This window comes from Mobula birostris, chromosome 13 (assembly GCF_030028105.1).
Source record: "Mobula birostris isolate sMobBir1 chromosome 13, sMobBir1.hap1, whole genome shotgun sequence".
In the NCBI taxonomy this organism is placed as follows: domain Eukaryota; kingdom Metazoa; phylum Chordata; class Chondrichthyes; order Myliobatiformes; family Myliobatidae; genus Mobula; species Mobula birostris.
This window is the reverse complement of record NC_092382.1, coordinates 64,583,797-64,607,826: the sequence shown is the minus strand read 5'-3', so window position 1 is coordinate 64,607,826 and position 24,030 is coordinate 64,583,797.

Here is a 24,030-nt window from a genome sequence, read left to right as displayed (position 1 = left end):
CCACGTCCTGTTCTGGAATTCCACGTCCTGTTCTGTAGCCACGTCATGTCCTCGCCTAGTTCCGGGGTCCGAGCCCGAGTCAAGACCCAGGTTCTGGGTCCTTGTATAGTCTCCGGCTCGGAGTTCCAGCCACGTTCCAAGTTCGTTTTCCCTTGTCCTGATACCGTTTCCCTAGTCTCGTCCTAGACTAGGTCCTGTATCCTAGTCTCGTCCAGCGTCGTTTCTTCCCCACTTCCCCCGTTTTCTTTGCATACCTTATCCTGTTCCTGATACTTCTGTGTCTGTGTCTTGCTTTTGCGTCTGCTCCCAGCGCCCCCGTTATGACACAACGGGACTGTGACAGCTTTCTTAACTATTAACGCCACCTCTTCTCATTCAATGCTTCCCCATCCGCTTTATCTAAAACAACTGAGAGGTGGAGTACTCCGCTGCCAGGCCTGCTCCTCCTCCAACCCTCTCACTAACGTCGAAAATATAGCAATTCGACGTGCTTAATCATGCCCTGGGCTCTTTCGCCGTTCATACAATACATTGTATAATTTGCAGCTGAGGACATTATTCGAACCATGCTCAACATCTAAATTGTTGATTTTGTCTGAGGCCTTCACAGCTTCTGTCTCCACAACCTCTCCACTCTCTGTTCCGCGGTAGTCTTGTTCCCATCATTTCAATGTCTAGTTTTACCCTCCCACGTCCCACCACCCCCGCCCACCCACCTCGAGCAGCCCTAGTAAACCTTCCCGCTAAAGCGACTAGTACCTTCATTTCTTTGCAGTCGACTCCAAGATCAACGAAACCATTTTCTCCGTTTAACCCTTTACTTTTTTCTTTCACTCACGTGTCTCCTATTAACCACTTAAGCCGTCGATCATCTCTGGCTGTCCAATCTCTCAATACCTCCTATTACCTTATAGTCTTCTATCAAGAAATTTATCATAGTCCTCTCCAGGGACAGAAACCAGAGATCCCTTATCGTTTCCTCATATTTTTTATTTCTCTTAATTAAGTAGCATTTCGGTAAATCTATTCCGCATAGTGTTTAACATTTCCAAATCCCTGAAGTACGCCCTTACTCATTGGTCTCCAATCAGTGAGGCAACCATCTTTTACCACTTTCTGGCTTCATCCTCAAACCAATGGTCTCATCAAATTTACTAACTCATTTTCAAAGCCGAGAGACCAAATCTTCCATGAAGGACCTTGTCAAATGCCTTGCTAAGATCCATGTATACAACATCCACTGCCGTGCCCTCATCCACACTCCTGGTACCTTCCTTGACACGACTTACCACTTAAGAAGAATTGCTGAGTATCCTTAATCAGCCATTATCTATCCAAACACTCATACTTCTGGTCCGCTAGAATACCTCCCAATAACCTTCTCTCTACTGATGTCAAGCTCAGAGGCCTATAATTTCTCGGATTATTTTAAAGCCGCTCTTAAACAGCTGAACAGCATTGGCTATCATCCAGCCCTCTGGCCTAAGGATAATTTCAACATCTCTGCTAGGGATCCGGCAACTTCTGTCTCCCGTAGTGTCCTAGTGAACACCTTTCCAGGCCCAGGGAATTTGCCTGAGGACAGCAGACACATCTTTCTCTGTAATCTGTATAGATTCTGTGAAAACGGTGTTTCTATAGACTCTGTCTCTGTTTGCTGAGTAAATACAGATGTACAAAAAATAATCATCCGTTTTGTCTCCACATATGGATTGGCTATACTCTCATTGTGATATTCCAGAGAACCCATTCTGACCCTGAAATCCCTTTGCTCTGAACATACCTGTAGCATCTGTTAGGATTCTCCTTCAACTTGTCTGCTAAGGCAACAGCAGGCCTTCGATGACACTTCTGCTTTCATTCTGAAGTATTCTCTTCACTGACTTGCACCTATGTTAAAATGTCCGACTGGGATGGAATGACGTACTAATTGAAAATGATCACCAGGGAAGGAATTGTGTCCTGATTACAAATAGGAGTCGGGAAAGGATTGATATCCCAATTTAAAATGGTTAGCAGGGTAGAAGTGACGCGTGGTTTTAAAATGGCACCCGGGATGGAATGGAGCACTGACCCTTACAGGCCATAGAGCTGGAAAGGTGTCATAACCAGGCCGCATCAAAGGGAAGATGAGTAGCTGGCTGGCTTTCTGGACAAACTGGTGTTGAGGGCCAAGCCTTCGGACTGGTCAGAGTCAATCATCACCATCCTTGTCCTGGGGCACGGCGAGTGGAGAGGGGAGAGCAGTCAGAGTCTAGGTAAGGTGCAGTGTGAAAAGAGAAGGGCAGGAGAGGAAGAAGATGATTAAAACAGTCATCACACTTGTGTTCTCCATCTGCATACCATCTCCCCGACTCTGCCACTCCGTAAGCTTCGTTAGCACACTCTTGCACATCTCCCTCGCTTTCGCTCCCTGCTCGAGCCCCTCACACTATCCTGTCGCACTCCAACTCTCGTCCTGCACCCCTCTTTCAACGGCTGCGTACCCCTCTATAATTTCTCTCTCCCTCTCGCTCCATTCTCTTCCCTCTCTTTAATCCCCTCTCTCGCCCTCATCGATACCTCTCTCTCCACTCCCCTATTCCATTTACCCTACCTACACCGCTCACAATTTAGTATACCTCTATCAAATCTCCTTTAGATCTTATTCTTTCCAAGGAATAAAAAACTAATCTATTCCAACTTTCTGTTTTACCCAGGTCCTCCAATCCCGCCAAAATCCTTTTAAATTTCACTGTACTATTTTAACCATAGTTGCATGTTTCCTGTAGGTAGGTGAACAAAACTGCACACAATATTCCAAATTAGGCCACGCCAATGTGTAATATGACTTCAGCATAACATCCCATCCCCTATACTCAATAATTTGACTTATGAAGGCCAGTGTGCCAAAAGCTTATCTTACGACCCTATCTACCTATGCCACAATTTTCGATTAATTCTGAACCTGTAATCCTAAATCACTTCGCTTTACGGCACACCTCAGTGCCCTACTTTCTAATGTGTGAGACCTACCTTAGTTGGTCGAACTGAAGTGCAATGCCCTACATTTGCCTGCATTAATTTTACTTCTGCTAATTTTAGCAGATTTTCCCACCTAGTACAGATCCTGCTGAAAGTTCTGATGGACTTCCTGGCTGTTGGCTACACCTCCAATCTTAGTGTCATCGGCAAGTCTACAGATCCAATTAATTACATTATCATCCAGAGCATTCCTATAGGTAACAAACAATGCATCCAACACCGATCCCTCTGGCACTCCACTATACACGGGCCTCTAGTCAGGGAGGCAACCATTCAATAGCACTATCCACCATCTCCCACAATTTCAATGTCCACTCCAATTTACCACCTCATCTTGAATAACGAGGATTTTGTTGACAAACTTCCCACGCGGCAACTTGTTGAATTTCTTGATAAAGTACAGATAAACAATGTACCCTGCCTTGCTTTCATCAAAGTTCCGAATAGTATTATTCGTAACCTCTTCGAACACTCTATAAGATTGCCATGAATACACAAAGTTATACCCAATTCATTCTGTTTGTTGAAATTCTCACAAATTCGGTCTTTCAAATGACTTTCCCACCACTGATGTCAGGAGCACTGGCTTGTAATTACTTGGCTGAGTCTCTGAGCCTTTCGTAAGCGAACTCAAATCCTCCGGTACCTTACCTGTCGCTAAGCATAATTTAAATTACTTTGGTCACATTGGAATGTCGAACCAGTTCGATTTGATTTTAACAGAACCTACACTCCTTATTCTGAGGAATGTGACTGCTTGTAGACAGACTCTTAGATCAGATTCTCACAGAAAAACAACCTTCACATTCCAGTTGCACTAAAGTGTGACGGCACGAAACCTCTATATGTTATTCGTTTTGTTGTTGTTGCGGGACCTGCTGAGATGCTACAAAATTATCCACGCTGTTAGAATAATCCCGGTGAATAAATCAAACTATAGTCATTTCGGATTTCGATATTATCAACCTGTTTCTGTGTTATGAATCAGTGGTCAGGTAGTCATGGTCCCTTAGGAAAGAACAGCACAGAAACCGGCCCTTCGGCCGAGATATTTAAATTGCCTACTTCAGTCGGCATAGCCCTCCATACCCACACATCTAAAGTATCCTTTGCTGATGATACAAAGATTGAAGGTGTAGTGGAGAGTGAGGAAGGATTTCAAAGCTTGCAGAGGGATTTGGACCAGCTGGAAAAATGGGCTGAAAAATGGCAGCTGAAGTTTAATACAGACCAGTGTGAGGTATGGCACTTTTGAAGGACAAACCAAAGTAGAAAATACAAGGTAAATGGTAGGGCACCGAGGAGTGCTGTAGAACAGAGGGACCAGGGAATACAGATACAAAGTTCCCTAAAAGTGGTGTCACAGATAAATAGGGTCGTAAAGACAGCTTCCGACCTTATCTCAAAGGCCTTTATAATTCAAAGTATTGAGTATGAGAGTTGGAATGTTATGGTGAGGTTGTATAATGCATTGGTAAGGCCAGGTTTAGAGTATTGTTTGCAATTTTGGTCACCAAATTACAGGAAGCATATTACTAAGGTTGAAAGAGTGCAGAAGAAGTTTACAAGGATTTTGCCGGGACTTGAGAAACTGAGCTACTGAGAAAGGTTGAATTGGTTAGGGCTTTATTCCCTGGAGCATAGAAGAAAGAAGCGATAGAGGTATATAAAATTAAGATGGGTGTAGATATAGAGAGTAGTGAAAGCAGTCTCATTTTAATTTTCTATGCATCAGGGATTGAAGTCAAAACTCATGATCGATTTCCTTGTATCTCAGGTCCACCTGTCCGGTCAAAGTCCTTGTAAATTTTCTCTGCACCCTTTTCAACGTATTTACTTGCATATTCCCCATAGAAAGTTTACCATACTTCATAATAATTCATGTGTGGCCTCAGCCATATCTTATCCAACCTGAAGATGACATTTTATCACCTGTGTTCTGTACTTTGATTTATGACGGATAATATGCCAACAGCTTTCTTTACGGCAGTATTACCCTTAACCAATTCGTTCCCAGCTGCTCTATATTCGACCACACACCATGATACTATTCTTCTCCGTCTATCATTCTCCCTGTCTTGGCAGCATCCACAAATTTCCTGATGCAATTTAGCACATTATCATCCAGATCGTTGATACAGATGTAAACAGCAAAGGAACCAGCACCGGTCTGTGCAGTTCTCCGCTTGTCACAGGTATCCAGTTAGAGAGGCAACCAACTGCTACCAATCTCTGGTTCCTTTCACAAAGCAAATGTCTCATAAATTTACTACCTCATTTTCATAGCAGAATGACTCAACATTGCGGGAAACTGTCAAATGTCTTGCAAAATTCCACGTCGACAGCAGCCTATATTTTTTCTTCAACAACATTCCTGGTAACTTCTTTGACACGATTTGCCACAAACGAAGCTATATGGTCTATCGTTAATCAGTCAATATCTAAAAAGAAACTCATGTATCCGGCCTATTAAAATACCTTCCAATAACTTTCCCACTAATGATGTCAGGCTCACAAGACAATAAAATTATAGGTTATTTTTAGAGCATTTCTTAAACAAACGGAACAACATTTGCTACCCTCCAGTTATCTCGTTTAAGAATGATGTAAATATCTCTGCTAGGGTTCCTGCAAGTTTTTCCTTTCGCGAGGTCTGAAGGAACACCTTGTCAGGTTCGGGTGATTTATCCACTCTAATGTGCCTCATCCAAACGACTCCACCTTTGTAATCTGTATAGAGTCCGGGAAGTTGATTCAGTTTTGTTTTACCTCGATAAACTGCATCCGACTCCTAGATAAATACGGATGCAAAAAAATGAGTGCTTTTGGCACCACATTTCGATTCACTATTGTCCAATTCTCACCTTCCAGTGGTCTAATTATGTCTCTTGAAATCCTTTTGCTCTGAAACTATGTGCAGCATTCCTTATGATTGAACTAGGGCAAAATCATCCTTTCTTGACTCTTCTGCTCTCTTTCTAAAGTGTTCTCTTGCATTCCCTGCACTCGATAAGCACCTCATTGCACCTGTAATTCATCTCCTGTTTTTTGTTCACTTGAGCCTCCACATCACTTGAAATTCCAAGTTCTCGACACCTGTTAGGTTTACTCTTTATTCTGACAGGTCCGTACAAACTTTGTTCTCTCAAAATTTTACTTTTGAAGAACTCCCACCTACCACGTACACCTTTGACAGAAAACGGCCTGTCCCAGTCGACACTTCCAAAATCGTTTCTGACAACAGCAAGATTAAAATATGTCCAATCTAAAATCGCAATCCAAGAACAAGGCCTGTTTTTTGCTTAGATACTTTCAAACTAATGGCCTGCGGACTACTGGATACAAAGTGTTCCGCTAGAAAAACTTCTGCCACCGGCCCTGTCTCGTTCATTAAATGCAGATCAAGTATCGTCCAGTCGTTCATTTGGGACTTTTATCTGGTGCTTAAAAAATAAAAACTTTCCACAATATATCTCAAAACCAATATTCCATCTAGTTTTTTTACACTATGGAAGTCGCAGTCAAAAATTGGAAAGTTAAAATCAGCTGTTATCACAACCTATGTTTCCTGCAATTTTCTGCAATTTCTCTTCAAATGTCATCTTCCAAATCAATCGGACTGATGGTTGTTATGCAGTGCCCTACAATCTCATTTAATGCGTCCCCTTTGCTTCTTAATGGTTAAATATAGTAGTTACACGAGCCCTGGGCTCAGCTGGCTTTCATGCAATGCTTTTTGTATTGGAATATCTGCAGCTGAGCACAATTGTCGACCCATGCTGAACCTTTTCATTCCTGAATTTGACTATCGTCATAACAACATCTGTCTCTACAATCTCTCCACTCTCTGCTCTGGGGCAGTCCTGTTCCCGCAAGGATATCAGTCCCCTTTCAGTTCAGGTGCAAACCACCTTCCTTAGAACATATCCCAAGTTCAACATAATGACTCCCATAGGTTAGTCCTCTATTTTGCTTTCACTCCTGCATGTCTGAAATATCGCTAATGTCTCAGCACCGAACACCAGGCTCGAAGCATTCTCTGTGTAGAAAAAAAAAGGTTATTCTCACAGCGCGCTATAACTTCCTCCGATTATCTTAAAGTTATGTCCCTCCTATTAGCCACTTACTCCCAGGATAATGTCTTGCTGCACAATCCCTCAATACCGCTTACACCTTATACTCTTCTATCATGAATTCTGCCATATTCCTTCGGACAAAATCCAAAATCCAGAGAACCCTCAACGTTTCCTCATTAGACTTGATCTCTTACCTGAGTAGCACCTCGGTAAATCTATTCTGCATTGTCTTTAAAACTTCCAAGTCCTCCTCTAATTGATGCAGAATTAGAAAATTCGGACCATTCTGCTCCAAAATTCCATCATGACTGATTTACCATTCCCACAACTCCATTCTGCCAGCTTCTTCCCGTCCCCTTTGATGTCCTGTCTAATCAGAACCTATTTACCCCTGCTTTAAACACTATACAAGTTGGCTTTCCGAGCGGTTAATGCCCCTCCCATGTGTGAATACTGAAGCAAGTTATTCATTACTGACAGCTGCTGCTCCCCTGTTACTCCAGCACGTTCCCGGTTTATCCATGATCAGTCCTCCCTATTCTCATGTGCGTCTATACCTCCTGATTGTTTCCTTCATCCTACTCAGCAACGCCTTCTGCTATTCCCTTCGCGCAATATTAGGTCCATTTCCAGCTCCCTTCCCAGATGCCTTGTAATACTCGAGCCTTCTCTGACCCTTGCTTCATAAAGTGTGCTTCCGTCTTCCTCTTGAGTAGGGTTTTCATATTTATTATGAGCCATGTCTCCATATCCTATCATTCCTTTCCTTCTCCATTGAGTCAAATCTATGAAAAGCCCAATACAAGTTCTCCATTAACAATCTCTATAATAATTTAGTGCATTTCCCCGTACATCTGTTCCCAATTTATGATCTCACGATCTTACGCAATCGCATAGTTCCTTCCCTCCCCAAATTCAATATTTCCCCATTCTTCTGCACATCTCCTTACGCGTCAAAGGTAAACGTTAAGGAGTTATTAATGTTTTTTTTTTTGGAATTGCGCATCCTCTGAGTGTTTTCGTACCAGGTCTGACACTTTCTCTGGTACAATAACCAATAGGGATCACTGAGGGGCAGTGGAGTAGTAGTGGCGGTGAGATGTCTGTCGAGTACTCCCAAAAATATCTGTTCTTTTTCTGTTATGGCGTTTCATGTTCGTTTAAAATAACAATAATTCATACAGATATATTGTTCAAATGAGAAGGACGTTTCCAAAGAATATAATGATACTTCACCATAGATTGAGAAACACAAGAGATATGAGACAGATGCTTTTATGATTTCTGTGCGTCGTGAGGAGATGAGTGCCGTATTTTCCTCTTTCCAATGGGTCCATTACAGCAATGAGAAAATCTGTCACTGTCCTACAGGGCCATCATAGACCTCGCTGGTGTTATCAGTGCTTTCTCTGACATGCCACCGGCAACATAGAAAATGTCATTGCTTGTCCAGTTCCATCAATACTGCAATGTAATTATCACAGCTTATTCGGTCACCCGGTCTCTCGCACAGAGAATACCACTTCTTATTCAGAACATTCTCTCAGTATACTGGTAATTCCATTGCTACTCGAGTCTCACGATGGACAAAGTTTAAACTACATATAAAACCGTGGCACATAAAACGATAACAATATCGCTGACGACCCTGTTTCTTTGTCTGTTTCAGTCTACGAAATACACACTCTGCTCCCGTCAATCCCGTGAGATGGCTCTGCCACCCCAAACCCTAGTTTGTGTGGGTACGGTGTAATTTGCTACGCTGTTGTATATCAGTGCCAAGAAATACCAGTCAACACACTGCATGTGATTAAAGGAATCATATTTACTTAATGTTACTTAACTAAAGGGTCATTAAAGAAATGAAATAAAGAAAGAAAAAGGGCGTATTATAATTAACCAGTCAAATGTGAACACGTTGGAGTTCATCTTCAACTTTTCTGTCACTCACGCGCTGGACTTCGGTCTGCGTGGAAGCTCTCACCACCTTCCGATCGTCGCTCGCAATCCATTTCGAACAAATGGTCTCCCACCGGGTCCTATCCGACACTGGTTCTCCCCTGCGTCTTCTCTCTTCGTCTCCCGCCGAACAAAAGGCCCCGGCTCACAACGGCGTCAGTACACAACAGAAAAGCACATTGGACGGCTCACATTCCGACGCATCGGAAATCTCCAGCTCTAAACTAAACGAATGTTGCCTCACAGTTAGATAGGGAATTTAACAAAGCTTATGCGGTATTAACTTTCATAAGTCGAGAGATAGTATTTGAGAGTTGCGAGGTAATGATGCAGCTCTATAAAACTCTGATTAGGCCAGACTTGGAGTACTGTGTCCAGTTCTGGTCGTCTCACTCTCGGAAGGATGTGGAAGCATTGGAAAGGGTACAGAGGAGATTTACCAGGATGCTGCCTGGTTTAGAGAGTATGGATTATGATCATAGATTAAGGGAGCTAGGGCTTTACACTTTGGAGAGATAGAGGATGAGAGGAGACATGATAGAGGTGTACAAGGTATTAAGAGGAACAGATGGAGTGGGCAGACAGCACCTCTTCCCTAGGGCAGCACCGCTCAATACAAGAGGACATGGCTTTCTGGTAAGGGGTTGGAAGTTCAAGGGAGATATTAGAGGAAGATTTCTCACTCAGAGAGGGTTGGTGCGTGGAATGCACTGCCTGAGTCAGTGGTGGAGGGAGATACTCTCGGGAAATTTAAGAGACTACTAGACAGGTACATGGAGAAATTTAAGGTGGGGTGTGGAGTTATATCGGAAGCAGGGTTCAAGGGTCGGCACAACATTGTGGGCCGAATGGCCTGTACTGTTCTGTACTATTCTATGTTCTATGTTCTACAAACACGGCTTCTCCATATAGACCATTACAATAGCAATAAAGTCTCCTTCCAGGGTGTGACACACATCTTTATAAAAATGTTCGTCAGCACATCACACTGCCAGTGATAATGCCCAGTCATAACCCACCACACTGTCACTGGTTGTCAGAAAATATTGGCCATATGTTTACTTCTCAGTGCTCGCCATTTGTAGCAAATAAAACCGGCACAACTGACATACTGCAGAATCACTATCACAAATGTGCTGTTATCAATGATATTTAAAGCGCCCTGCACAGGGGATATGTCTGAAGTGATGAGGACCGGATTTCCTTTCAACATAACGTTATGGGGACTTGCTTATACCTGATAAACATTTCAGAGGAGATATTTACCAACGAATGAATAAGATAACAGTGAAACATGGTGGTACAGTATTCGCCCTGGACTTTTGTACTTATTTGTGGATTGATATCACAGGTGACCCGGCGGTCAGGAATAAACGTTCAGGCTTTATTTTTTGTCATCGCATTGGGCCGGGTTTACATTCCAAGTCACTGGTTCATTTTGTTTTTCGTATATGTAAAAGCAATTCGGAGTCATTTATTTGTAAATCTTGTTACATTCTTTTGTTTCGAAGACGAAATATAAGTCGTTGTTTCAAAATATTAGTGTGGCCGATAATTCTCTGTTTGATTTGTGAGCCTTTCCAACATCCCACGCTCTATACCTCTCACTTACCCGTGCACTCTACCTCCTATTCCCCCTCTCTCACAATTTCGCTCTGTCTGTACTGTCTATATCTCTTGATATCTCCCCTCTCCTCTCTCTCCACTCTGCACACTCTCGATCCCTCTTCTTGCCCACATATTCATCCATCTTCAGCTTCCCTATCTGCACCTTTCACACACACCGTGCCCCATCCCCTCTCCATGCTCACCCATGCACTCTCCTTCTGCCTCTTCCTTCCCCTCACCCGCACTCCCCATCGCACTCTCAGCCGCACATCAACATCAGTTAAAAGGTGGCAAAGGTTAAGGATGATACGGTCTGATTTGTTCAAATGGCAAATAAATATGTTTTAAAACAACTGCGGATGATTGGATTAGGGTTAAAAATAACTATGCAGCTTCTGTGCCCTGGTAACCTTCTTTAGACTGTTAAAGGTTCCAGCGGTCTTCACTTTAGTAGAAATGGTTTAATGTATTAAAGACACAGTATTCACAACTGAACAAGGGTGACGGTGGATTTGATTTCAGCAGAACGAAATTTGCGTGTCCAGGCAGCTGATTACACAGAGACACTGAGCTGCGAATCTCACAGAACAGCAACCAAAACCTTCCTAATCAATCAATGTTGCTTCTTCATTTCTAATTTCTCTGAAGCGTCTCAGCTCGAAAAGTCGAATTTTCATTCAATTCCATAGACTTTGCCTGACTTTCCGCCTTCCAACTGCAAATTACTTCATGTTGCCCTTAAACCTTCCACCATTAACACATGACTCTGATTGTTAGTGCATCCAAACTCAGTGGAAAATTCCAACCTGCATTTATCCTAGCAGATTTGTAAGGAGATAGTAGATATTTGGAGTAAACACAAGCTTGTGATTGTGGGAGATTCTAATTTTCCAAACATAGACTGGGAAGCCCATACTGTAAAAGTACTGTAAAAGGGCTGGACGGTTTGGAGTTTGTAAAATGTGTGCAGGATCTTTCTTTTGCAGCCATACATAGAGGTACCAACCAGAGAAGGAGCAGTGTTGAATCTCCTTTTAGTGAATGAGATAGGGCAGATGACGGAGGTTTGTGTTGGGGAGCACTTCGAGTCCAGTGATCGCAATGCCATTAGTTTCAATATAATTATGGAGAAGGATAGGTCTGGACCCAGAGTTGATATTTTTGATTGGAGAAAGACTAACTCTGAGGAGATGCGAAAGGATTTAGAAGGAGTGGATTGGGACAAATTGTTTTATGGGAGGGATGTAATAGAGTAATGGAGGTCATTTAAAGATGCAATTCTGAGGGTACAGAATATTTATGTTCCTGTTATGTTGAAAGGAAAGGTGAAGCGTTTGAGACAGCCATGGTTTTCAAGGGATATTGGAAACACGGTTCAGAAAAAGAGAGATATCTACAATAAATATAGGCAGCATGGAGTAAATGAGGTGCTGCAGAAATATAAAGAATGTAAAAAGAATCTTAAGAAAGAAATTAGAAAAGCTAAAAGAAGATATGAGGTTGCTTTGGCACGTAAGGTGAAAATAAAACCAAAGGGTTTCTACAGTTGTATTAATAGGAAAAGGATAGTGGGGGATTAAGTTGGTCCCTTAGAGAATCAGAGTGGACAGCTATGTGTGAAGCCAGAAGAGATTTGGGCCATGCAAAACAATTTCTTTTCCTCAGTATTCACTGGGGAGAAGAATATTGACTTGTGTAAGATAAGGGAAACAGGTAGGGAAGTTATGGAAACTATGATGATTAAAGCAGAGGAAGTACTGGAGCTTTTAAGGAATACCAAAAGTGGATAAGTCTCCGGGTCCTGACAGGATATTTCCTAGGTCCTTGAGAGTAGTTAGTGTGGAAAGAGCAGGGGCTCTGACAGAAATATCTCAAATGTCATTAGAAACGGAGATGGTGCCGGAGGATTGTTTTATTGCTCATGTTGTTCCATTGTTTAAAAAGGGTCCTAAGAGTAAACCTAGCAATTATCAGGCTGTGAGCTTGACGTCAGTTGTGGGTAAATTGATGGAAGTATTCTTAGAGATGGTATATATAATTATCTGGATAGAAAACGTCTGATTAGGATTAGACAACATGGATTTGTGCGTGGAAGGTCATGTTTGACAAATCTTTTGTTTTATCATTTTTTTAAGACGTTGCTAGGAAAGTTGACGAGGGTAAAGCAGTGGATGTTGTCTATATGGACTTCAGTAAGGCTTTTGACAAGGTTCCACATGGACTATTAGTTGGGAAGGTGCAATCATTAGGTATTTATATTGAAGTAGTAAAATGGATTTAGCAGTTTCTGGATGGGAGATGCCAGACTGTAGTGGTGAATAACTGTTTGTCAGATTGGAGTCCGGTGATGAGTGGTGTGCCTCAGGGATCTGTACTGGGTACAACGTTGTTTGTCGTTTACATTAATGATCTGGATGATGGGGTAGTAAATTAAATTAGTAAGTATGCAGATGATAGGTGGAGCTGTGGAAAATGAAGTTGGGTTTCAAAGCTTGCAGACAGATTTAGGCCAGTTAGAAGAGTGGGCTGAAAAATGGCAGACAGAGTTTAATGCGGATAATTGTGAGGTGCTACATTATGGTAGGTCTAATCAAAATAGGACATACACGGTAAATGACAGGGCATTGAAGAATGCAGTATAACAGGCGGATCTAAGAATAATGGTGCATAGTTCCCTGAAGGTAGAATCTCATGTGGATAAGGTGGTGAAGAAAGCTTTTGGGATGCTGGCCTTTATAAATCAGACCATTAAGTATAGGAGTTGTGATGTAATGATGAAATTGTACAACGCATTGGTAAGGCCAAATTTGGAGCATTGTGTACAGTTCTGGTCACCGAATTATAGGAAAGATGTCAACAAAATAGAGAGAGTAGAGAGAAGATTTACTAGAATGTTACTGGGGTTTCATCACCTAAGTTACAGAGAGAGGTTGAACAAGTTGGGTCTTTATTCTTTGGAGCGTAGAAGGTTGAGGGAGGTCTTGATAGAGGTATTTAAAATTATGAGGTGGGTAGATCGAGTTGAAGTGGATACGCTTTTTCCATTGAGAGTGGGGGAGATTCAAACAAGATTTGAGATTTAAAAGAGCCAAAGTTCAGGGGAAACATAAGGGGGAACGTCTTTACTCAGAGCGTGGTAGCTGTGTGGAACGAACTTCCTGCAGAAGTGGTTGAGGCAGATTCGATGATGTCATTTAAAGTTAAATTGTATAGATAATGGACAGGAAAGGAATGGAGGGTTATAGGCTGAGTGCAGGTCGGTGGGACTAGGTGAGAGTAAGAGCTCGGCACGGACTAGAAGGGCCGACATGGCCTGTTTCCGTGCTGTAATTGTTGTACGTTTATATGGCTATATCTATACACCCATAATTGTGTGCACCACTCTCAAAGCTTCGCTCAGTGCTCCAAGTTCCAAGAAATGAAGTCCAATACTCTGAAAGGTTATCTTATCAGTCAGGTCATCCATACCAGGCAACCTCTTGGTAGTTTTTCTCTGTACTCTTACTCTGTATCTTTTCCTATAGGTAGGCGACCAAAACTACACACAATACTCCAAATTCAGCCTCAGCAATGCCTTATACTTCACCAACAAAAATCCCATTTCCTGTGCTCAATGTATTGATTTATGCAGGCCAATGTTCGAAAAACAATGCAATCTCAGTAAAGTCAGAAATAATCCTGCAAAGTTATTTCCAGTCGTATACCCAATAACGCTTGGATTATATACATTGTACCTTTGACCTTCTTCACTGCCTACAACATTTCAAAATCTCCCTCACCACCTCAGCTCTTCACCATTACCGCCTCTTCGACCGAGGTGAGTGACCTCCTTTCTAACATTGGACTCCAGCTGACCGGCTGCTTCTCCCAAGCTGAATCCACAGAAAGTGACCATCGCTGCTCGAATCTCATCGGATTCTCTGAGGCCCAGTGCAGTTTATTGCCAACTATGCAATTTCGGGGAGGTCAAATACCGCTCAGAATATAAATTCGACAATTACTGTGTAATTAATAAAATATCAGCCTACATGATATTTCATAAAGCTTGGAAATGTTGCTTTCTGTTTCTCAGGCGAGTTGTGGACTCCGAGTGGGAAAAGGTCAGACACCATGGGACGTAAGTGCGGAAATTGGTGGGGCCGCAGCGGATACAATTAAGTTCTTTGGTCCCTTTCAATATCTTTTAATAACTTTCCCTTGACTGATAGCAAGCTCAGAGGGCTGAAATTTCACAGATTAATTTAGAGCCTATCTTAAGCAACGGAAGAACGCTGGGCTCTCCTCGAGTCCGCTGGTTTAAGCATGCAGACCGCGGACCCGATCTGTTTTTCTTTTGCACATTTACTTTAAAGCTAATTTCCTTCGGACAACTGTATGCAACGTGTTCCCCTATACAAAATTGTGCCACCTGGCCTCCCTCCTTCCCTAAATGCAAATCAATATCGCACACTCCCTCATTTGGGACTTTTATCTACTGATTAAGAAAACATTCCAGAAAATAGATGACAACGTCTATTCCATCTTGTCCTTTTACACTTTGGGAGTACCAGTCAAAACCTGGAAATTTAAGCCTAGCTCCTATAACAAACTGACGTTTGCTGAAATTCTGAGCAATTTCTCTTCACATTTGTTCCTCTAACTCCCACGGACACTTGGCTGGGCTGTGATGCCGTGTAATACATCTATCATACTTCATCGCTCCAAAGCCAAAGCCCCTTTAACATGGCCATACCTGTCTTATTACTACGTTCCACATTGAACGCCTCACTAGGTGAGTTCTCTAATCCACCCTGATGTGACATCTTCCCTAACTAAACGACATCCCTCCTCATTTATTCCTTCCCCCTCTGCTTCATCTTAAACAGCGGAGCGGTGGAATACTGCGCTGCCAGTCCTGCTCATACTGCAACCATCCCACTAATGGCGATAATATAGTAAATCCACGTGCTCATTCATGCCATGGTCTCATCCGCCTTTTAATACAATACTTCTTTCATTGAGGTATCTGCAGCTGAGTACATTACTCGCACCATGATCAACAATTAAATTCCTGACACGAGGAATTCTGCAGATGCTGGAAATTCTAGCAACACACGTCAAAGTTCACCAGAAACTTTGATGTGTGTGATTTAAATTACTGATTCTGTCTGAGGCACATCATCATCCAGATCGTTAATACAGATGTAAACGTCAAAGGAACCAGCACCGGTCTCTGTAGAACTCCGCTACTCACAGGTATCCAGTTGGAGAGGCAACCATCTGCTACCATTCCGTGGTTCCTTTCACAAAGAAAATGGCTCATAAATTTACTACCTGATTTTCAGAGCGGAGCGACTGAACCTCACCGGAAACTATCAAATGTCTTGAAAAATTCCATGTCGACAACACCTTATATTTTTTCTTCATCAACTTTCCAGATAAGATCTTTGACATGATTTACCACTAATGAAGCCATGCGGACTATCGTTAATCAGTGGATATCTAAAATGAAAATCATATATTCCGCCCGTTAAACTACCTTCCAACAACCTTCCCACGAATGATGTCCGGCTCACAAGACTATTATTTTATGGATTATTTTTAGAGCCTTTCTTATACAAAGGAACAACATTGGCTATGCCTGGTTTAAGAATGATGTATATATCTCTGCTAGAGTTCCTGCAAGTTCATCCTTTCGCTGGGCCCGAAAGAACACCTTGACCGATTCTGGGGATTTATCCAATCTGATCTGCCTGAAGACAGCAAAGGCCTTCTCCTCGGCAATCTCTGTAGAGTCCACAAAGATGATTCAATTTTGCTTTCCTCAGTAGACTGTATCGGTTTCCTGGATAAATACAGATGCAAAACATCAGCTCATCTGGCACCACATGTGCATTAGCTATGGTCCTAGTTCAAGAAGACTAATTACGTTTCTTGAAATACTTTTGCTCTTAAGATATGTGCAGCAGTCCTTACCATTCAACTCGGACAAAATCATATCATTCTCTCACCCTCCTCCTCTCTTTGATAAACGTTCTCTTGCATTTCCTACACCCCCATAAACACATTACTGAACCTGCAATTCACCTCATTTCCTTTCTTCACTTGGGCCTCCATATCACTTGAAATTCCAGGTTCCCGGCACTGTTATGTTTACCATTTATTCTGACGGGCCCGTGCAAACTTTGCGCTCTCGAAATTTCACTTTTGAAGACCTTCCACTTACCATAGAATATCCCAGAGGACACTTGCAAAATCCTGTCTGATACCAACAAGATTCTTTCTGTCTCCAATCTAAAATCACAGCCCGAGAACCAGGCCTGTTTTTGCCTGTTTAACTTCAAACTAATGGCCTGCGGACTAGTGGAAGCAAAGTGATCCCCGAGGCAACCTTCTGCCACCGGTCCTCTCTCGTTCCCTCAGAGAAGATCAAGAATCGCAGTCTTCGTCATTTCGGGTTTTTATCTACTGCTTAAGAAACTATCCAGAACATCTATTCACAACCTCTATTCCATCTATTCCTTTCACACCATGGGTTCCCAGTTTCCCAGTTAAAACGTGGAAAGTTCAAACCAGCTGTTATTACAACCTTATGTTTCGTGAAGTTTTCGGCCATTTCTCTTCAAATGTGACCCTCTAATTCTATCGGACTGTTTGATGGTGTTTAATGCCCTGTAACACACCCATCGTTCACCATCACTCCAAAGGGAATACCTTTCTTCTTACTACGTCGTACATAGAGCGTCTTACCAGCTGAGTTCTCCAGTCCGGCATGACTATGATATTTTCCTTCACTAGTAACCCACCACTCCTCATTTACTACGCCCCCGACCCCCAACACCCCCCCACCCCCACTCTTTCGTGTTAAACAACGGGGCGGCGAAATACTGAGCTGGCAGTCCTGCATCTACCGTAAGCGTCTCACTCATGGCTAAAGTATAGTAATTCCACTTGCCTATTCCGGCCCTGTGCTCATTTGCCTTTCATACAATGCTTCGTGCATTGAAATATCTTCAGGTAAGATCACCAGTCGGCCCATGCTGGACCTTTTCATTCCTGACTTTGTGTGTGGTTTTTACAACATCTGTCTCCACAACCCCTCCACTCCCTGTTCTGGGGCAGTCCTCTTCCCATCCACTTGCAGGTCCAGTTTAACCCTCACCTCTGCACTCCGCCCCACCCCTGCCAGCAGCCGTAGGAAACCTTCCCGCTAGGATATCAGTCCCTTTTCAGTTCAAGTGTAAACCACCTTCCTTGGAACCTACTCCAAGATCAACCTAATGATTCCCTGATCTTCGTCCTCTATTTTACTTTCACTCACGCGCCTGCGAAACGCCCCTAATTTCTCAGCCCCGAACAGCAGCCCAGGCACCGTAATGCTATTTTCAGAGCTCATTCGGTCCCACAACCTCTCATACAGAGAATACCACTGCTTATTCAGTGTACTGGTAAGTCCATTGTCTGTCCAGTCTCACGGAGGACGCAGTGAAAACTACACGTCAGACCATAGCCTCATAAAGCTATAACGATATCCCTGAAATATCCTGATTTCCGAGTCTGCGTGATTCCAGGAAATACACACACTGCTCCCGCCTGACCCGTGAGATTCAAATGGTTCTGTCACCCCAAACTCCGCTTTCTGTGTGTGTTGTGTAATTTACTACCCTGTTATAACTCAGCGTCACGTTATAACAGACAACACACTGCATACGATTAAAGGAATTATCTTTATGAATGTTAATTCACTGGAGTCATTAAGGCATAGAAAGAAATAAAGGAAATCGACCCACTGTAATTAACCAGCCAAATGTACACAAGTTGGACCTCATCCTGAACTCACGCTCTGGGGCCCTCGCTTTGCGTGGAAGCACACAGCATCTTCCGATATTCGCTCGCAAACCATTTCGAACAAGCGGGTCTCCCACCGGGTCCTACCCGAGGATTTGTTCTCCCCAGTGTCTTCTCACTTCGTCTCCCACTGGACAAAAGGCCCCAGCTCATTCCGACGTCAGAACACAACAGAACCCACCCACCCCGGTTGGACGGTTCACATTCCAATGCATCCGAAATCTCTAAATTTCAACCAAAGACTGCTTCTACAGAAAAGCCACTACGTTAGCAGTGAAACCTTTCTTAGGGTGTTAAATCCCTCTTTATAAAAATGTTCCTCAGCACAATCACACTGTCATAGATAATGACCAGTCATCACCGAGCACACTGTCACTGGATGTCAGAAAATATTGATCATATATTTACTTCTCAGTGCGCGCTCTTCTGCGACAAATAAAGATGCCACCGCTTACATACCGCAGAATCAATGCTTCAAATGTGCAATTATCAATTATATTTATAGCGCCCTGCACAGCGAGAGACTTGTGAAGTGTCGTGGACAGTTTTTTCAGTTCAACGTATCGTTATGGACTTGCTTATATCTGCTCAAATTTTCAGAGGAGATATTTACCAACGAGTGACCAAAATAACAGTGGAACATAATGGTATTGGCGCTGGGCTTTTGTTATTATTTCCGGACAGAAATCTGGAGTGACACGGCAGTTCGGGAGAAATGATCACCCTGCAGCCCTGGCACCGTAATGTTATTATCAGAGCTCATTCGGTCCCACAATCCCTCACACAGAGAATGCCACTGTTTATTCAGTGTACTGGTAAGTTCATTGTCTGTCCAGTCTCACGGTGGACGCAGCGAAAACCACATGTCAGACCATGAGCCCATAAAACCATAACAATATCCCTGTATATCCCTTTATTTTTTTATCATCACATTGGGCCGTGTTCAGATTCCAAGTCATCGGCATATTTTGTTTTTTTACATATCTAAATGAAATTTGGTTCAGCCGATATGCAGTAGGTTCCGATAAGGCAAACCAGAGCTGGACATAGGAAAAGCGAGACTTCTTCCTCGTTGGGTTTATTTAAGTCAGGGATTGGTAGGTTTTCGATTGGCATGACATCAAGGATTATGGGCGAAGGCCGGGAACTCGGGTTGAAGAGGAGGAAAAAAGGGTCAACCATAAGTAAATGGCGGAGCAGAGTCGATAGGACAGGGGGTCTAATCCGGTTCCTCTGCCTCACGGTCTAACATGTTCACAGGACAGATATGTGTTTTCTCTGATGTCCTGCACCAGGAATAAAATAGTCACTGTAATTGTGAAAATCTCCGTATACATGTAAACATGCGTTTGACATACTTACACATTTAGGAAACGTGCTGAATGCAGAGATTATGTTTTGTTTTGTTTGCTTTAACCAGACCGTGTGGAACAACAAGGGAGAATTATTGCACATTACTGAACAGATTAATTACTGTCAAATGAGATGTGGTTAAAATGTTATTGTTCGGCACGTGCAGAGTTACAAAATACGTAAGTTGTATGTTTGTGTGCGATAAAAACCGGACATTTCTTCCAACAGGTTTCGTAATATTTTGTAAATAATGCTCGAATGAGACCCAACATTGCAAGGAACAGGCTAAAGCTGTCTCTGCAGATGGGCAGCAATATGAAAGACAGGCCGATGTGAATCTCCACTTAGCGCACTCGTGGTCATTTGTCTGAGCTACTGCAGAGTTAAGACCTGGTTTGGGATTGGACGATAGCAGAAATGAAGCAGACAGTTTGACTGTAATGTTCCAGACCCAAAGAAATATGGGCCTGGCTTATTGTTCAAAGATACACTTCCTTTTAATAAACAGCATAGTCTGCGCTTTTACTAACACGTCACTGACCACGCCGATGTTAACACTGCTTCTCTTGAACCATCACTGAGCTAAAATTAATATACACTGCTGGCCAGGATGATGGCGTCTTCACTCATCCGGCCGATAATGTTGTCGCTTGTGCAGTCTCAAGTGAGCAACGTGAGGACGTCAGGGAGAAAACTGGTCATGCACTGAAATATATTTCTCCGGCATCCACATTTTAAATTTCTCCTCTATGTACAAGCTTCAGATGGAAATTTATCCAACGCCTTTACTGATCGTTGCAATCAGGTAATAGCTGATATCGATCGGATCAAGAAACTACAGCCCTCTATTCAGCATATTACTCGTTTTGCTTGCTGTCGACATAGGCTGTGATGGCATTGCGGCCCTGAGCGATAGAGCGAAGAACCAAGGGGCATAATTACTCCAGATGTTACTGTTCTGCAGCTGTGCTGACAAGCTCAAATCCAGAATCACTGCTCACCCCGTTCATCCGCTTTTACCTTAAGTGTGCATCTATCGTGCAGTTATCGTGACGACAGTTGATTACAATTTGTTAGAATGCAATTGGTGTCGTTTCTCTGGAGATATTATTTTGTAATACAGTTGGAAATTTTATAAAATAAGCACCAATAAATAAAACGTTTCCTGAAAGATCGGACGAAGAGCAGAAGCAAAGAAAAAAAAGAAATAACGTGATCTTACTCAATTCAAATACAGATTCTGGCAATGTCGCAAATACTTAAAGACTAGAGATCTTACATGTGTTTATAAATCCAGACCAACGCACAAAATGCCGAAGGAAGTCAACATGACAGGCAGCATCTCTAGAAAAGAATAAACAGTTAGCTTCCATAACAAACTGATGTTTCCTGGAATTCTCTGCAACTTCTCATCAAATTTGTTCCTCTAAATCCCTCGGTCTGTAGGATGGGCTGTAATGGCCTGTAATACACGTATCATACACCATCGCTCCAAAGCTAAAGTCCATTCAGCATGGACATTCCTTACTTATTACGGCCTTCCACCAGTCCAGCCTGATGTGACATCTTCCTTAACTAGTAACGCCACCCCTCCTCATTTATTCTTTCCCCCTCTGCTTCATTTTGACAGCGGAACGGTGGAATCCTGAGCTGCCAGTCCTGTTCCTACTGCACCCGTCTCACTAATGGTGAAAATATTGTAAATCCACGTGCTCTTTTCTGCCATATGGCACAATTCTTACACTGATGTATTTGCTGCTGTGTACATTAATCGCACTATGCTCAACAATTAAATGTGAAGTTCTGACTGATCGAGAACATATTAGCCTCCGCTTTCAATCCTAAATCCAATAGCTTGGATTTGACAGTGGGCTGACAAATAATAACAGAGATTTACTAATTTCTCGTTGTAGCAGTAATTGAATAAAAATCAGAATCATCTCTGGCCGTCTGCGAATCTCCAGACGAGATGCGCTTTATTTCCGATTTTTGGCACCGCCAGCAGTTGGGTTTGAACGTAAGCAGAAAAAGTGAAAAAGGGAAATGAGAATGGGGAATAGTGAAATGGAAGGGGTCGTTACAGGAAGTTCGAGATATTCATGCTCATACCATCATGTCTGAGGTTACCCACGCGGAACAAAATTTGTTGCTCCAGCAACATGGACATGGCCTCAGTGCTACCATGCCCAGCACCGAAACGTGCTGCTCTCCAACAGTCACAGGCCTCTACTGAGAAAGGCAACCATCTGCCACCACTCTCTGCCTCCTGCTACTACGCCAATGTTTACTCCAATGTACTACTTCATCTTGAATGCAAAGCTGTGGATTTTCTTGACAAAATTCCGATGCGGATCTTTGATAAAATCTCTTGAAAATGTCCATTTAGGTATCATCCTCTGCAGTGCCTTCATGAACTCTCTTGGAAACATTCTTCGTTACTTCTTCAAGAAACTCTATAGCATGTCGTGGGATACACAAAACCATGCTGACTATCTCTAGACTGTCCTGTCTATTAAAATACTCATACATACGGTGCTCCAAAGCGTTCCCACTACTGATGTCAGGAGCACCGGCCTAGGATTCCATGATTTATTTCTGAGCCTTTCCCGCATCCCTCGCGCTCTCCCTCTCACTCAAACGTGCTGTCTCCCTTCCAGCCTCTGTCTTTCACCCTTTCCCTCTCTCTTTAACACTACTTTTTTCTTCTCAGTCCATCTCTCCACTATCCCCTATTCCTCCCACACACTGTAAGAACTTGAGCTTCCCATTCTCCAGCTTCTATAAACACTATGCCTTTTCCGGCCGCCCTGCTTACCCCTCCACTCTCCTTTTGATTCCTTCTTCCCCTCAACTTAATACCTGTTTATCTCCAGCTTTGGACCGTTCGGCTCCTGTACGGACTTTACCTAATAAATCTGCAACTTTGATTGATTCATTCCTTTCTGATTCTGGGTCGACGGACATTTGGCGTTTTTTGCATCCTCAGGAAAAAGATGTTTCTTTTTTCTCACATGTTCACCGTTCTTATTCAAGAATTGATTATTTCTTTATTGATTCTCGTCTTATTTCTTCAGTGATTAAATGTGATTATGACTCTATAACTATTTCGGATCATGCTCCACTTAAGCTTTCTATTAAAATTCAGGCCAATACAAAAAATAATAGACAGTGGCGTTTTAATTCGTTGTTGCTTCAGGACTCGGACTTTGTTAACTTTATGAGTGAACAGATTGATCATTTTTTTTACAATTAACTATACAGAAGATATTTCTGTGAACATTCTTTGGGATACTTTTAAAGCTTATATTCGTGGTCAGATTATCTCGTATTCTGCTGCTTTGAGGAAGAAGCTGAAGCAGGAGGAGTTGGTAATCGTGGACAAGATTAAGGAAATTGATAAGAAATATGTTATGGCTCCTTCTGAGGAGTTATATAAACAAAGCACTGAACTTCAAATGGAACACAGTTTATTACTTTCGTCCTCGATTGTAAACCAATTAAAGAAAACGAAGTGAATTTTATGTACACAGTGACAAAATTGGCAAACTGTTGGCTAATCAACTGAAGTCTAATTATGCTAAAGCTCAAATTAATCAGATTTATAACCAAAATGACCGATTGATACTTGACCATGTGGGGATTAATCAAACTTTCTGTGATTTTTATTCTTCCTTATATCAATCAGAGACTCCTCGAGATTCTAAATATATGAATGATTTTTTAGATAATCTAGACTTCCCTGAGATTTCACAGGATATGTCTTCTATGTTAGATACTTCCATTACCACGGATGGAAGTAATGGAATTACCACGGATGAGATTAAGAATGTTATTTTCTCTATGAATTTGGGGAAAGCTCCTGGCCCTCATTGGTTTACTGTAGAATTTTATAAATATTTCGCACCTTCATTAATCCCTTGGCTCTGTAGGGTTTTTGAGGCTTCATTAAAACTTGGTAAACTTCCTGAATCTTTCAATAGAGCATCAATCTCTCTAATATTAAAGAAGAATAAAGATCCTGCTCAATGTGCATCTTATAGACCAATATCTTTATTGAATGTTGATTCTAAAGTTTTTTCTAAGTTATTAGCAAATAGATTAGAAAAAATACTTCCTTTTATTATTTTGGAAGACCAAACGGGTTTTATTAAAGGTCGTTACTCTTTTTATAACATTCGCACAC